The 14,212-nt window shown below is 36.6% G+C and overlaps 1 protein-coding gene across 1 annotated transcript in view; it reads left to right on the top strand.

Annotated features, from left to right (window-relative positions):
• The window catches only part of fut8a (fucosyltransferase 8a (alpha (1,6) fucosyltransferase)), a 163,010-nt gene that overhangs the window by 107,246 nt on the left and 41,552 nt on the right, over nt 1-14,212 (top strand). The gene's annotated exons all lie outside the window — the stretch shown is intronic.

Here is a 14,212-nt window from a genome sequence, read left to right as displayed (position 1 = left end):
CGGATATTGTTTTCCTTTGATGAGGCTCTTAATTATTATTGTACAGTTATCTGATGAAATTTCTGAGGGCATACAAATGCAGGGACTTTTTTTCTTACAATCAAAGATCATTAGCAGGGTGAAAAACATTACACGAGCCGACCAGCCGAATCCATAATTCATGAAGGTCCAGCCATTAAAGCTCTTCATACCACTTTGTACTTGTGCTTATGAAAATGTAACATATTTTGTGTGTAGCATACAGCTGGGTTATTTTAGAATAACACTAGGCAAAACAATACATTTGGTTTCAATGATACAAAATGTGCTATGATAATATCAACAGGCTCATAGTGAAACCGTACCCCCGTATACATTTTTGGAGAGCACAAATTAAGTAGCCAGAGCTACGTATGACTGCATTTCGTCTTTAAAATGAACACTGTGGGGTGGTATGACGCCGCCACTGACTTCTGTTTCTTGTCACGCAACCAGCTGACCGCTTACCTCTGTGTTGACGGCCTTTCCGCTGTTACCAGTTTGCTCAGTAGCTCGCCACGTACGTCGGCAGACTTGAGACGCAGAGAGTTGACTGCAACACTGGGGGTTGATTCTGGCAATGAACTGTTTCAAGAAAACAGGTAAACAAAAACAAAAGGCAAAAAATTTAATAAACAAGTAAATAACAGGGCGAGAACGAGGTAAGATCTGAGAACGGATTTCTTTTTCTGGATTGCTTTTGAAAACACTGTTGGTTGGGTTTAGCGAAGGGAGTAATCGGTCAATCTGTGATTTTGAAAACACTATCGTTTCGGTTTAAGTAAGAGGATGGGTGGGGTGATCAGTTTGTCGGTCATTCAGTCAGTCAGTCAGTCAGTTAGTCGACAGCGGCCTCTGTTGGATTTAGGCGAGAACAGCAGGCGCGAATAGCACTCGCAAAAGAAATGTAAGACCTGAAAAATCATACAGCAGATTCACAAAAACAAAAACTGCAAAAAAACGCACCTCCTGGGTTGAGTTTTGCGATCTCCAGAAATGTATAGAAAGGGGTATGTATCAATAATGAGCCTGGGTTGGATAATATAACATAATCCATAGGTGCTGGAGGTAAGATGAAAATAAATAATAATTTATAAAAAACATGACATAGAAAAAACAGAAAATGGTATGGAATAGCAATTGGTTTGTTACCAGAATTAATCCATTGAATGTATTTCATTTATAAGAGTGCTGTTGTGTGGAAAATATATGCATGGCACAATGTCTTCACTGTTTCATCTTCAATTCAGTTTATAATGTGTGGGCTGATGAAAGCCATGAAAATGGGACTTTGTCATGTTTAATTGCTCCCGTCATTTGCGCCAACCTGTAGGACATCTTGGGTAGAACACAAAAGAAGACATTTCTTGGCTAGTGTGTGTGTGTGTGTGTGTGTGTGTGTGTGTGTGCGTGTGCGTGTGTGTGCGTGTGCGTGTGTGTGTGTGTAAATATATGTGTGTGTTCTTTTTCTGTCCACACAATCAAAAATCAATAGGGTGCAGGGTTGTTTTGGATCAAAGTGATTTTCATTTTATAGAGAAACTTTTTTTTCCCCCAGAATATCTTTTCTGTGTTTATAAAGAACAGAGGTGGGCAAACTACGGAGGGAGTTTTTAAAATGCTGCTTCTGAGTAACGGTTTGGTTTCAGAATTAGTAAATTAATGATGCAATAGAAATGACCACCATTTGATGGCAGTATTGCACACGGAACAGTTAGTGCAGGCAGTAGAATTAGAACACACTCTCGGATATTAAAATGCACTCGACCGTTAATGACCGAAAATGAGTCGGGCAAAAAAAAATTTAACTCTGAATGTCGTGTGTTTAAGGAAGAATGGACAACAAAATACTTCTTGACCAATATCGGACTGAAAGCGGTAGGTCTAATATGCCACGAAAGTATTGCTGTTTTTAAAGGCTACAACCTAAAGGACCGATCACACCAATAGCGCATTTAGGTTCCAAAAACTGCCTTGTGTTTTACAATAGATGTTTACTAAAATCTATACTAAAACATGCCGTTTTCTTCTAAATGGTTTCATTAATCGAGTTTGTTCAATATATTTTCATTAAAGTGGAATTCAATGTATAAAATAAGGTAAACTAGACTGAGTGCTTCATTTCCCCTTAAAAATTTCTCAAACAAGCAGATTTAATACATTCCATACAGAAACAGACTTTGACACTAGACATACGACAACCAAAAATAAAGTGTGCACTAAAAACACTTTTGATTTTTCTCTCACGTGATGGAACATGATGGAAGTCTGAAGCTGAAACAATCATTCTGTGCCTATCTGACACAGTTATATTTTGGCGAATTAGTGACTAATAAAAAAAGTATGATTTATACACTGTAAAACCCAGCAGTCAACTTTATCAAATGAAATGAGTGTAGCTAACTGAAACTTTACTGAAAGTTAATTCTACTCATTTGAAAAGAGTTTTGAACTCAGTGTTGAAGGTAATGAGGGTAATGAGTTAATTAAATACTTCATTACTTCAACTTAAATGGAGTAAGTATACAGTACTCATATAGATTAGCTTTTTTTAACTCCAATGGTTTGTAGCAATTGGTTTCCTCCAACGGTTTGAGTTGCCTTAACATTTATTGTGTTTTACTGTGCTCGAATTGCTTCACTTACTCAAATGGATTAAGTTCACAGTACTCATTAGGATTAGTTTTTGAACTTAAATGGTTTGTTACAATCAGTTTTCTCAAATGGTTTGAGTTACCTTAACTTATTGGGTTTTGCAATGATGGAAAAAAGCAGATTGTCCAAAAAAGATTGAATGAAATCATACAAATTCAGAAACTTTTACAAATTGCTATCAGATTGGGAGGCCCATTAAACACGACACAATTTTCTATAAAATCTGCCAACTTTGTCTGCTAACAATCTGCATTTTACTTTCGCCTACTAGCATCAGCATATTGGGCCTTAAATCTCCCCCCAAAAAAGTAATGTAGTTCTTTGCCTTAATCTTTACACTGACATTTGAGAGTACGCAATTGAAGTTTCCAACACTCCATGTTTAATCACAGCGTAAGTAGAACCACAGAATCTTGTTTCAGCAACTTAAATACATTGTCGTTGTTGAACAGCACCGTGAACTTATTACAGGGACAATCCCTCTGGAGTCACCCGAGGTTAAGTGCTATGCTCAGCAGCACACTGGCGTTGGCTCTTGGCTTACTCGTGGAAGGATTTAAACCAGCCACCTTCCAGATACAAAAACCCTGAGCTTTAGCCACTACATCCCACCACCCTGTTACACTTGAGACTATAGGGCTGCACAATATATCATTTCAGCATCGATATCGCAATGTGATATGCAATGTTATGTCTGGATTGTTATTTTTCATTTGCATGTGTTTTTAAGGGCTGTGACTGTATAATGTGCCTAATGTACTCGGATCGCAGAGCACTTTTGTTTTGGCACACTTAAAAATGGAAAACTGACATCTCTTAACACTGTAACAGCTAAGAGACAAAGCTATCTCATTCATTTTAAGATGTATCTCATTCACAATAGAGCAGGCTGACTGGTTCGAACCAACTCTTTCTCATGAATTAATGCTGAAAACTCAATGACGTCCCTGTGTACTGCCCAGTACTGATGACCAATCACCACACTGAAATTTACACAATGACCACCTCGTTGTGACGTTGCTTCACAATTTTTTTTGCTCTAAACAATGCAAAAACAACCAATTTTCACTTGTGTCACTATATGTGTCATAATAATGTTTTTAGGCATGTGGCACATACACTCACTGGTCACTTTATTAGGTACACCTTACTGGATTGGCCCCCCTTATGCCTTTAGAACCACCTTAACCTTTCGTGGCATATAATGATTAGTTTTGGCAGAAATAACACAACTAACAGTTATGTTGTGGCATTATTTGAGAATTGTTCTGAATATGTATATTTGGCAATGTTGATGTGTTTGGTCTTGGCGGCATAGACATGCTATGATGCTGCTGCTTTGATGATTGGAGCAGATCATCATGTGAGACTTGGAAAACTTGGAAAGTTTTTTGGAATGTATTTACTTATGCTTGTCGATTGGTTATTAGCTTTTTTGCAGATGTGATCCCTTACAGAATCATTCCAATCAATGTAATATTTTGATTTCTTTCCAAATAGAGATTTTCAAGTCACCTGGTGAAATTAAATTCTTATCGCAAGATATATATCACAGAATAACAAAATATCGCAATGTTGGATTTTTCCATATTGTGCAGCCCTACTTGACATGGTCAGTCATAGTGTAACATGGGTCACGTTGTGGTATCATCCAGCTCATGTTCAGCACATCTATATTTGTATCAAACCAGGTGTCACACAAAGCGTTGTCCACTTTGTCAGCAATGACTGAAGCAGTTGACTGTCTGTCTGAGTGTTTCTCACTGACAGCTCTTGTCAATCTCACGTTTCCTCACAGAAGGTCGAAACCGTAGCCCCCAGCAAGCCGTTGGTACTTTCGCCTGAGTGTGTCAGTTTTCGGCATCCTCCTCTTTCCGTTTTCACACTTATTTTCGCTCTGTCTGCGTTGGCGTAAGCCTACTTCGGTACAAGTGTCTCTACCGGCTGCTACAACATCATGTAAGATTTCAGCGTCAGCAGAAAACCCAAGGCCTCGTGGGATTTCCATCACACCTTTCTGACAGCAGTTCACAAGCCCTGGTGTGTTTCTAAATGTTTGGTTCAGCTCCTGTTGTGAGTGATGTGGCCTCATTAGCTGATGATTGCTGGTTATGTAATGCCACACGATGAAGCTCAGGTTTCTGAGGAGTTGAAGAGAACAGATAGAGAAGGGAGGTCAAATGTCTTTATTTTTCCTGAATTAGTAAGAAGACCATCTAATGCTTCTCACACACACACCAAAGTCCTATTATGGGGGACTGTTTATGAGTTATTAAAGCTCGTGTCTGGATTGTGTTTGCTGAAGAAAGACAAGAAAGTGCATCTGCAGCATATTTACTGTAACTTCGGTATGTGACCTATTTATGTGTGAAAGTGCAAATTAAGTTGCAAATAATTTAGACAAAAGATAAAGCGGAATAAAAAGGAGACCTGGTACTGATTACATCGACAGAAATTCTGCAGTATGAACAGAGGCATTCACGATTGCCGGACTGTTCAAAATGCTTGGTTCAGTACACATGTTTATATCAATTATGTAATAAAAACATACTTTTATTCAGAAAGGAAACATTACCATGATAAAAATATGACGTGAAATTCAAAATAAATATTTTCTTGAATAAACGATGTTCTCTTAAACTTGAAACTGTGTTTTATATCTATAATGTTTATATAAATATATAAATACATGTTGACGACGCAACGGTGCAGGTAGTGCTGTCGCCTCACAGCAAGAAAGTTGCTGGTTCGAGCCTCGGCTGGATCAGTTGGCGTTTCTGTGTGCATGTTTTCCCCGCGTTCACATGTGTTTACTCTGGGTGAAGACGCTCCTTAAATGCATTCGCTCGTTATGTTAAATTAATTCAAATAACACGTCCCATCCATACCCAACCTTAAAACAATCCTGAGCACTCTGTCTAACAGTTCCAGGTAAACTGTTTTGTGTGACATTCTCATAAAATCTCTCTGGTTTTGAAACTAATATCTTTGTTCTTAATTGTTCTTAGCCCTGGCAATTATGTTTATCTATTTTGTATTATTATATTATTTCCTTTCCTGTTTCTCTTACGTTTATATTCTTTAGCTGTCAATATTATACTTTACCTCTATGGAAGAATGAGTTAATAAAGACAGAGAATGTGTAACATTCATCAAAAGACGGTTTATGTGCATGTAAGGCACACCGGTCCGAGCAGGGCGCGAGCCGGCGATACCGGCATGGGAGACAAATGTTCTGAGGAGGCTAAGATTGCAGAACAACGTCTGTCGCTTGATGCGAGGAGTGAGGTTTACGCGATCACCAGCTGGCTTCCGTTACATAAGGGCAAATATAAATGACCAAAACATCATTTACTTATTGTAATCATACTCATTTTATTACTTATGATGTCCAAGGCATTGATATTAATATTAAGTGCTACTTTTGTGCCTTTATTGGCTTTTTTCTCAGGTTAAAAATCTTAAATTATTCCATCTCCACCTGCTGGTGAAAAAGCAGCTGGCGATCTTCAATCTGCAATCTATTGCTTTTCCTGCAGTTCCCAGATATAATGTCAAATTCTAACAGTCGAGTTTGAGCCACTAAATTTATGGAAGCGAATATTTGAGCTGAAATAAAATGAACTAAAAATTACCTTTTGAATATTATACATCGTATTTTTAAAGGGTATTGAATATTTTGTAAGTAAAACCTGGAAATTGAATATGAATTATTGAATTTACATGTACGAAAACGTGTTTGAAATATTTTTAGTTGAAATATTCACAGCTTAAATAAACAGCTATGTTAAATTTCAGGACCTAAAAATACAAACTCTGAAATTCAAGTCATCAAAATTCAAGAATTTGTTAATACGGTGTATTATTTCTTTCAGTTTGTGCTATTCAACAAGTTTTTTTAATTCAATACTTTTGGCATTGATTTCCTTCCAGCTGCAACCCAGCACTGGGAAACATCCATACACACTTATTCACACACATACATTGCGTACAATTTAGCCTACCCAATTCACCTATACCGCATGTTTTTGGACTTGTGAGGGAAACCGTACCCACGCGAACGCGGGGATAACATGCAAACGCCAAACAGAAATGCCAACTGACCCAGCCGAGGCTCAAACTAGCAATCTTACTTGCTGCGAGGCGACAGCACTACCTACTGCGCCACTGCATTGCCCTTAGAGATCAAAATATTTTAGCTTCAATTTTCACAATGTGTATGGCACAATTAGCATAAATGATCTTCTGTTATGCTAGCTTTTCAATCATGACAGATCCCAACTGCTTCACTTCCACTTCACTAGACATAGGCCTTGTCCCAAATGGCACACTTCATGCAGACTTGCAATGGCTGCTGCATCCACATTGCCCGTTAAGTCCACGAGACCATAGTGTGTCCTTCCATCATTTTAACTATCAGAAGGATGCTTGCAATGCACTTTTTACAGCTGCCATGCTCCCTTGGTATACACTTCCTCTGAGACTGCAGTGAAGCGGGCTCTACGCTGATTTCAGCCCAGCAGTTGACTAACTTACTATAGGCAAGGTTTTTATAAAGAAGACATTTACAGTACTAGCAAGCCACAAGCTACATTCTTGTTGTTCCTACAGTCATACCACTTATTATAGGGAAAGTAAGCAATTATAGGGCGAAAGAGATATTGATTTCAGATTAAACTTTCAAAATTAAAATCATTGGGACTGACCAATCAGAGCAAAATAGTTCAGTGAGCCATGTAATAAAGATATATTACCAATGGAAGCAATTTACTTTTTAGTTTATTCTCCTTTTTTCTTTTCTGCTCTAATGTCGAGTTCAGACTGCATGATTTTAGCCGATTTTAGAGAAATTGCAGACAAATGCCTGAAATCACAGGCAAATCGGTGCTCGTTTACGTGAATATCAATCACACAGTGTGAACTATCAAAGACGCGATCTGAGCGAATCGCAGTTGAGTCGCCAACTCCCGTCAGATATTTGACATGATATCTGGCATCAAAATCATGTCGTGTGAAATGTGTTTTAATTGAAAATAACATCGGTGATCACCTGCAGCCAATGAGAGAGCAGCATTCACTTGTATGGGTATCTGCATGCCAGTGGGAGGTTGGGGGAGAAATTTAAAGGGCTTCTTTTCTGTCTATTTGGACCCAAGAAATGGAAGAAAAACTAGTGTAAATTTGGCAGGAGCGCTCGTTTCTGTTTGACGTGTCATCTGAGCAATACCACAACTGGGTCGAAAAAAAGAGTTGAGGAGAAATTGTTATTTCCCTTCAAAACCCCGAGCAAACTAAGGACATTTTCTACCCCACTAAGGGATTCTTTCTAATTATGTAGTTAATAACAAAAGATATAAAAGATTAGTTGAAGATAAGATGTTGTTTTCATGTCACCTCTCGCATGTGTTTGGTTGTGAGACGTAGTTTGCCGACCAAGACAAAGTTGTCGGTGATGATTTCTATTTTAAAGTCATACAGTGTGAAACCCCCTGTTGCCGATCCATCTTGCAGTGTAAAAAGAGCAGCGGCGAAACGCTAACCCAGAAAGTCATGCAGTGTGAAAACATCTGTGACGCTACTACTTTAAAACTCAGCACAAGGCCACATGTAATAATAAAAATGCCAGCTGTAGATGCGTATATTTTGGTCGTTGGTTCTGACGCGTTTGTTGCTTGAACGGGTTAATAATAAAGTGAAACGTCCATATCTTTGCAACTAAAGTTAGATATTCCAATCCATTTATTGTCCATTTTGTCAAAATTAAAAAAGTAAACATCAAAACAAATATAAACCCGTTCTCACAGCCATGCCGATCAAAAAGTTTGTTTGACCTTCTTCTACACCCCTCAGCTTTACGTGAGGAGAGCATAATTACCAATTACAGCCTCTAGTGGCGTGAAAGAAAATTGCAACCCATAAATGGCTCCAACACCAGCCTTATTAAGATTTAAAACAAATCTTAATAATATTTTGAAATGCAAACTTAAGTAGAGCATGATTTAGGAAAAGAAATCGAATTGGACTCATTCAACAAAGTTGTCTTTTACATATAGTAGTAAGTTACTTAAAAAACATAAAATGGAAACTATAAAGAGGAAGAGGTGGTAGTGAAGGAGGATGTTTACCTTGTAAATATATTAAGTGTGGCAAGCAAAAAGAGAATTACCAGATACTGGTAAGCATGACACCCCCTCTCTTGGTGATTTGATAGAAATTGTGAAGGAAATAAGCAATATGGAAGAATTGACATTCATTTTGAGGCTTAAAAGGAATTTGGAACAAACATTGAAAGAACTGGATTGATTACTGCAATGTTACAATCAGGGTATCTTCCGTCCATTCCATATCCGTCTTCAAACAAACAAAAAAAAAACAAAGAAATGTTGTTTTTTTTTTGCTCACAAAAACTGGGAAAAACGAGATTTTGGCTCGATTTTTCAGTTTTTTGGTTTAGGGTAAGAAAACAAACAAACAACTTTAAAACTCATTATTAACATGTAGGTGGTGCTAAATCGCCATTTTTCCTCTGATTGGCCAACCAAATCTGAGCTGGTGATGTCACCCTTAAAATAATAGTCTTATATATATGTACAGGAGGAAATAAACTAAAAACAAATGGTACCCTTTGTTATAGCCCCAGGGCCCAATGTGTTCTTATTCTGGTCCTGCAAATAATTATTAAGAAGCTTAACAATAAAAACACACAGAGTAAACAATATTCATTATTATTATTATTAGCCTTTTATTATTGATATTATTATTATTATTATTATTATTATTATTAGCATTATTATTATTATTATTATTATTATTATTATTATTAATACTATTATTATTATTATTATTAATACTATTATTATTATTATTATTATTATTATTATTATTATTATTATTATTATTATTATTATTATTATTATTATTATTATTATTTAGGCCTACAGTAGCTCTGAAACAATCATGCAAACCGGATGCTGCTCGGAAATGGCTATCTTTGCTCAGCATCAGGTGCACAGCAGCAAGAAGTTTGGCGGCGAACTAGGCATATTAATATTATTATTCATTTTCTTTTTGGCTTAGTCCCTTTATAATAATAATAATAATAATAATAATAATAATAATATTATTATTATTATTATTATTGTTGTTATTATTATTATCATATAGGCCTTGCTCGGAAGCAATCGTGCATACCAGGTTCTGCTCGGAAATGGCTGTCTTTGCTCAGCATCAGGTGCACAGCAGCAAGCCATTTGGCAGCAAACTATGACCTTATTTTAATAACAAATTTGTAATAATACTGATAATTTACATTTTTATTTAATTTATACATATGCAGTGAATGCAAGCCTGCTAACAGATAAAATGATAGAATATGTAGACTTAGTTTAGATATTTAATTAAATAATAATAATTAAAAGCCTGGTTGCTGATCTGCAGAGGACTTTTATTTGAGGGCGACATCACAAGCTCAGATTTGGTTGGCCAATCAGAGGGAGAAGGGTATTTCAGTAGCGCCTACATGTCTACAACATACCTGTCAACATTGGGATGTGAAAATAAGGGATATGCCCACCATAATAAGGGACCCCCCCCCCCCTTTTTTTTTTTTTTTAAATCCCCAAATTTCTACATATGTTCATTAGGAGCTGTTTCATTGTATATAAACAGTTAATTTTTCAGTAATATGTTTTATTATTATTATTACTCACAAAAACAAGCAACAAATACATTAGCAAACAGTTCAGCTTATTAAAATTAATAACTATTATAATGGAATAGAATCAAGCTATCAAATAGCCGTTTCTTCACTGTATAACTTACACATTCTGATTAAAGGGCAACAAATTAATTTCTTATTTATCTAGATTTTTTCTTTCATTAAATTAAATAACAGGTGTCACTTTAAAAATGCACAGATCTAACGTTATAATAAAAGCTTTCGATTGCTTTCCTAACTTTTTATGCTCATTTAGGATGAAATTAGTTGTGTTTGAAAAAAAAAACCACCAAGATCGATATCATTAGATGTTACTATTATTAATTATGTGTATATGTCTGTTTAAACACGCATCCAGACTTTCACTCCGCTTCAAATCGTGTGTACAGAATCCCTTTGGGAAACAGCGTCTATTTATCACTATGGAGCACGTCAGCTGACAGTCATGCACCACTATATGACTGTTTTGAGGATTGCATATGAAGGGGAGAAGGCACCTGTAATGAAAAGGAAAGGGAATCCTGCTGTTTTTATATGTATTTCAGTGTTTTCAAACCTAAACAAAGCGAAAGGACAGAACAGACTTACATTTAAAAGCAAAGGGCGGCCCCTGGTGGTTCGGCGGTATGGGTTGCGTATAGGGAGGCTCGGCTCTTTAATGTTTATTTGCCACCCTTCAGAGAAAGGCTGAAAATATGGGAGAAATATGGGAAAATACTTTTACGGGATGATAGCGGGATAGAACTGTAAAATACGGGAGAATACTGGGAAAAACGGGAGGGTTGACAAGTATGGTCTATAATGAAATTTTAAAGTCGTTTATCTGTTTTCTTACCCTAAACCAAAAAGTGAAAATCGAGCCAAAATCTCGTTTTTGTGAGCAAAAGAAAAAACAAAAAAACGTCTTAGTTTTCCTTTTTTGTTTGAAAACAGATATGGAATGGACAAAACATACCCTGATTGTTAACTGTTAAATGCACTGAATCTGGAACAAAGTAACCTATTATTATTTTTGTATTTGTTTATTATTTCATGTGCTAAACGCTAAAATTGTATATTTTTAAATGAAAAATGTTCTGTTGTAAAAAAAAAATGTTAAAAAGTTCTCAATAAAAATAAGTAATAATAATAATAATAAGTAATAATAATAATAATAAGTAATAATAATAAATAAAAGCTTAACCAAACCCTAAAGTTTACATCTTTCTCACAGTCGTTTTTTTAACCCACAGACCCACTGTCTAACACACAAACCTCATCTTGCTCATTTTCTTTCTCACTCTTATCTCATTTTATCCTTGACCAGCCAAGAATGACATAAATGTTTGACGTTGCAATTTTTCCTCAGTTTCAGCATCTCTCCTCATTCTCAGTTTCCGTCTCTGACAGGCATCCATATGACCATTTGCATCCAGGTGAAATGGGAATGCCTTGTTTACCATTTCAAAACCCTACGCACGCCTTCCCACAAATACATTTCCATCCTTCTCTCCTCAGATAAGACTTCTGGAGGCCTATCCTCATTTTTCCTCCCTCTCTTTCTCTCTATCGCTGTCTCTCTCTCTCTCTCTCTCTCTCTCTCTCTCTTTCAGGTGAGGCGGTTTTTCACAATGCTTTCCATTCACGTCAAACACATTTCAAATACAGCTCAGATTTCCACTACAAACCCACTGCAAGGACGCAGAGCTGTGCATGAAAAAGAGGAGGACCAGCTCTGCGATATTATCCCCCTTCCTTATTGTAAGCGTAAAAAACATGTCCACTAAGACAGCGTATATACGCCGAACGTCAATATGCGACAAAACCACTTTGTTTCTATTATAGTTAAGTGAGCTGTCAACAATAAATGTGCAGCCACTTTGTAACATGCCAGCTTTACTTCTATTTTTCATGTCCTGCACAGCCACTCCAGGCTCTTTTTGTTTTGCTTGTCATTTATTTGCTGCTGAAAGAAATTGATTTTAATGTACAAACCAGAACGTGTGTGAGTTCACACATTTTATTAAAAAAATACATCTATCTATCTATCTATCTATCTATCTATCTATCTATCTATCTATCTATCTATCTATCTATCTATCTATCTATCTATCTATCTATCTATCTGTCTGTCTGTCTGTCTGTCTGTCTGTCTGTCTGTCTGTCTGTCTATCTATCTATCTGCCTATCTATCTGTCTGTCTGTCTGTCTGTCTGTCTGTCTGTCTGTCTGTCTGTCTAAATACACACACACACTCAGAAAAAAATACAAAAGCTGTGACTGAGGTGCATAATGGTATCTTAAAGATACAATTTTGTACCTTTAGGGAACTATGAGACACACATTTGTACTTTTAGGTATGAATATGCACCGTTAAGGAACAAATTAGGACCAGTTAGGTACAAAAGTGTATCTTGTGAAAAAATACCACCCAAGCTTTTGTACCTTTATTTTTGAGTGTGTGTGTGTGTGTGTATATATATATATATATATATATATATATATATATATATATATATATATATATATATATATATATATATATATATATATGTGTGTGTGTGTGTGTATATATATATATATATATATATATATATATATATATATATATATATATATATATATATATATATTTAGTAGCACAAGGGTGCTGAGGATTGAGGATCCACGTGCAGTTTATTTGCAAGATCAATCAGACAGGCAACGGTCAAAACAGGGGCAAACAGATGCATACAGAGAAACCCAGAAAACACGACTAGGCTTGACAAGAAAAGAAAATGATTCGTAGTGCTACAGGATAACAAGACTTAGCAACTACTGTGAGTGAGTGAGTGAGTGAGGTGTATTTATAGTCCTGGGAATCAGTGATGACAAGCTTAAGCTGTGTGTGTGTGAGTGTCCAAATTATTGTCAGCTGTAGCAGGTGTAGATTGGCGAAAGGCATTATGCTAGTTGTAGTTCTGATCAGTGGACGAATTGTAGTTCTCCAGTGATCTGCAACTGCTCGATCGCTGTTGATCATAACATATATATGAAAAAGAGGAGGACCAGCTCTGCGATATTATCCCCCTTTCTTATTGTAAGCCTAAAAAACATGTCCACTTAAGCAGATCGCATACCAGAAGCACCGCTTTGGATACTGAATGTTATTAATAAATGCATATGTATTTTTTTTTGTATGTACTTTGGAGGTTTCTGGTCTTTTAATGGAGCAACAATTTGTCTGATCTGCAATGATAATATTTCATTTGTATGAAACTGCAATCATAGGCCTCATTAGTCCACTAATAAGCAGAACATTGTTCAATAAAGGAGATATCTTGTCCACTAGAAACTAGATAAATGGAACAATAACTGTGTAAAACCCCTTGCATTTGCTGTAGTTATTCAGCTAGTACCAAATGAAGAGTAACATCTGCTGGCCCTCAAGTAATGTTACTCTGTTTCCCCGGTGTATGGAAATTATAATTAACTTCATATGAAAAAAGCAGCTATAAGAGACAGAATCTGCAGGATCTGTAGCGCACTAAAGGTAGTCATCTCATAAATGAACTGCATTTGACTGAAGGAGTGCCAGGGAATGATGGAGGTTCAGGTCTTGGGATGTTCGTCAGTAATGAAATTTATAAGATGGAAATGTGTGTGTGGGACGTCAGGAGCGCACTCTGGGCAGGCTTCGGTCAACTGTTTGTGTGCCTGTGTTTGATGTATAGCCCCTGCCACCAGATGAATTGCCCGCAGTGCCTGCCGCAACTGATCATTGCATTAAATTGGCACTGGAAGCAGGGAGCAAAGACCCCTGGGAAATTAGCCAGCCACAATTCACCTTGACCCAATAGGCCA

The sequence above is a fragment of the Danio aesculapii genome, chromosome 17 (assembly GCF_903798145.1).
Source record: "Danio aesculapii chromosome 17, fDanAes4.1, whole genome shotgun sequence".
NCBI lineage: Eukaryota > Metazoa > Chordata > Actinopteri > Cypriniformes > Danionidae > Danio > Danio aesculapii.
This window is presented reverse-complemented; position numbering and strand designations above follow the sequence as displayed.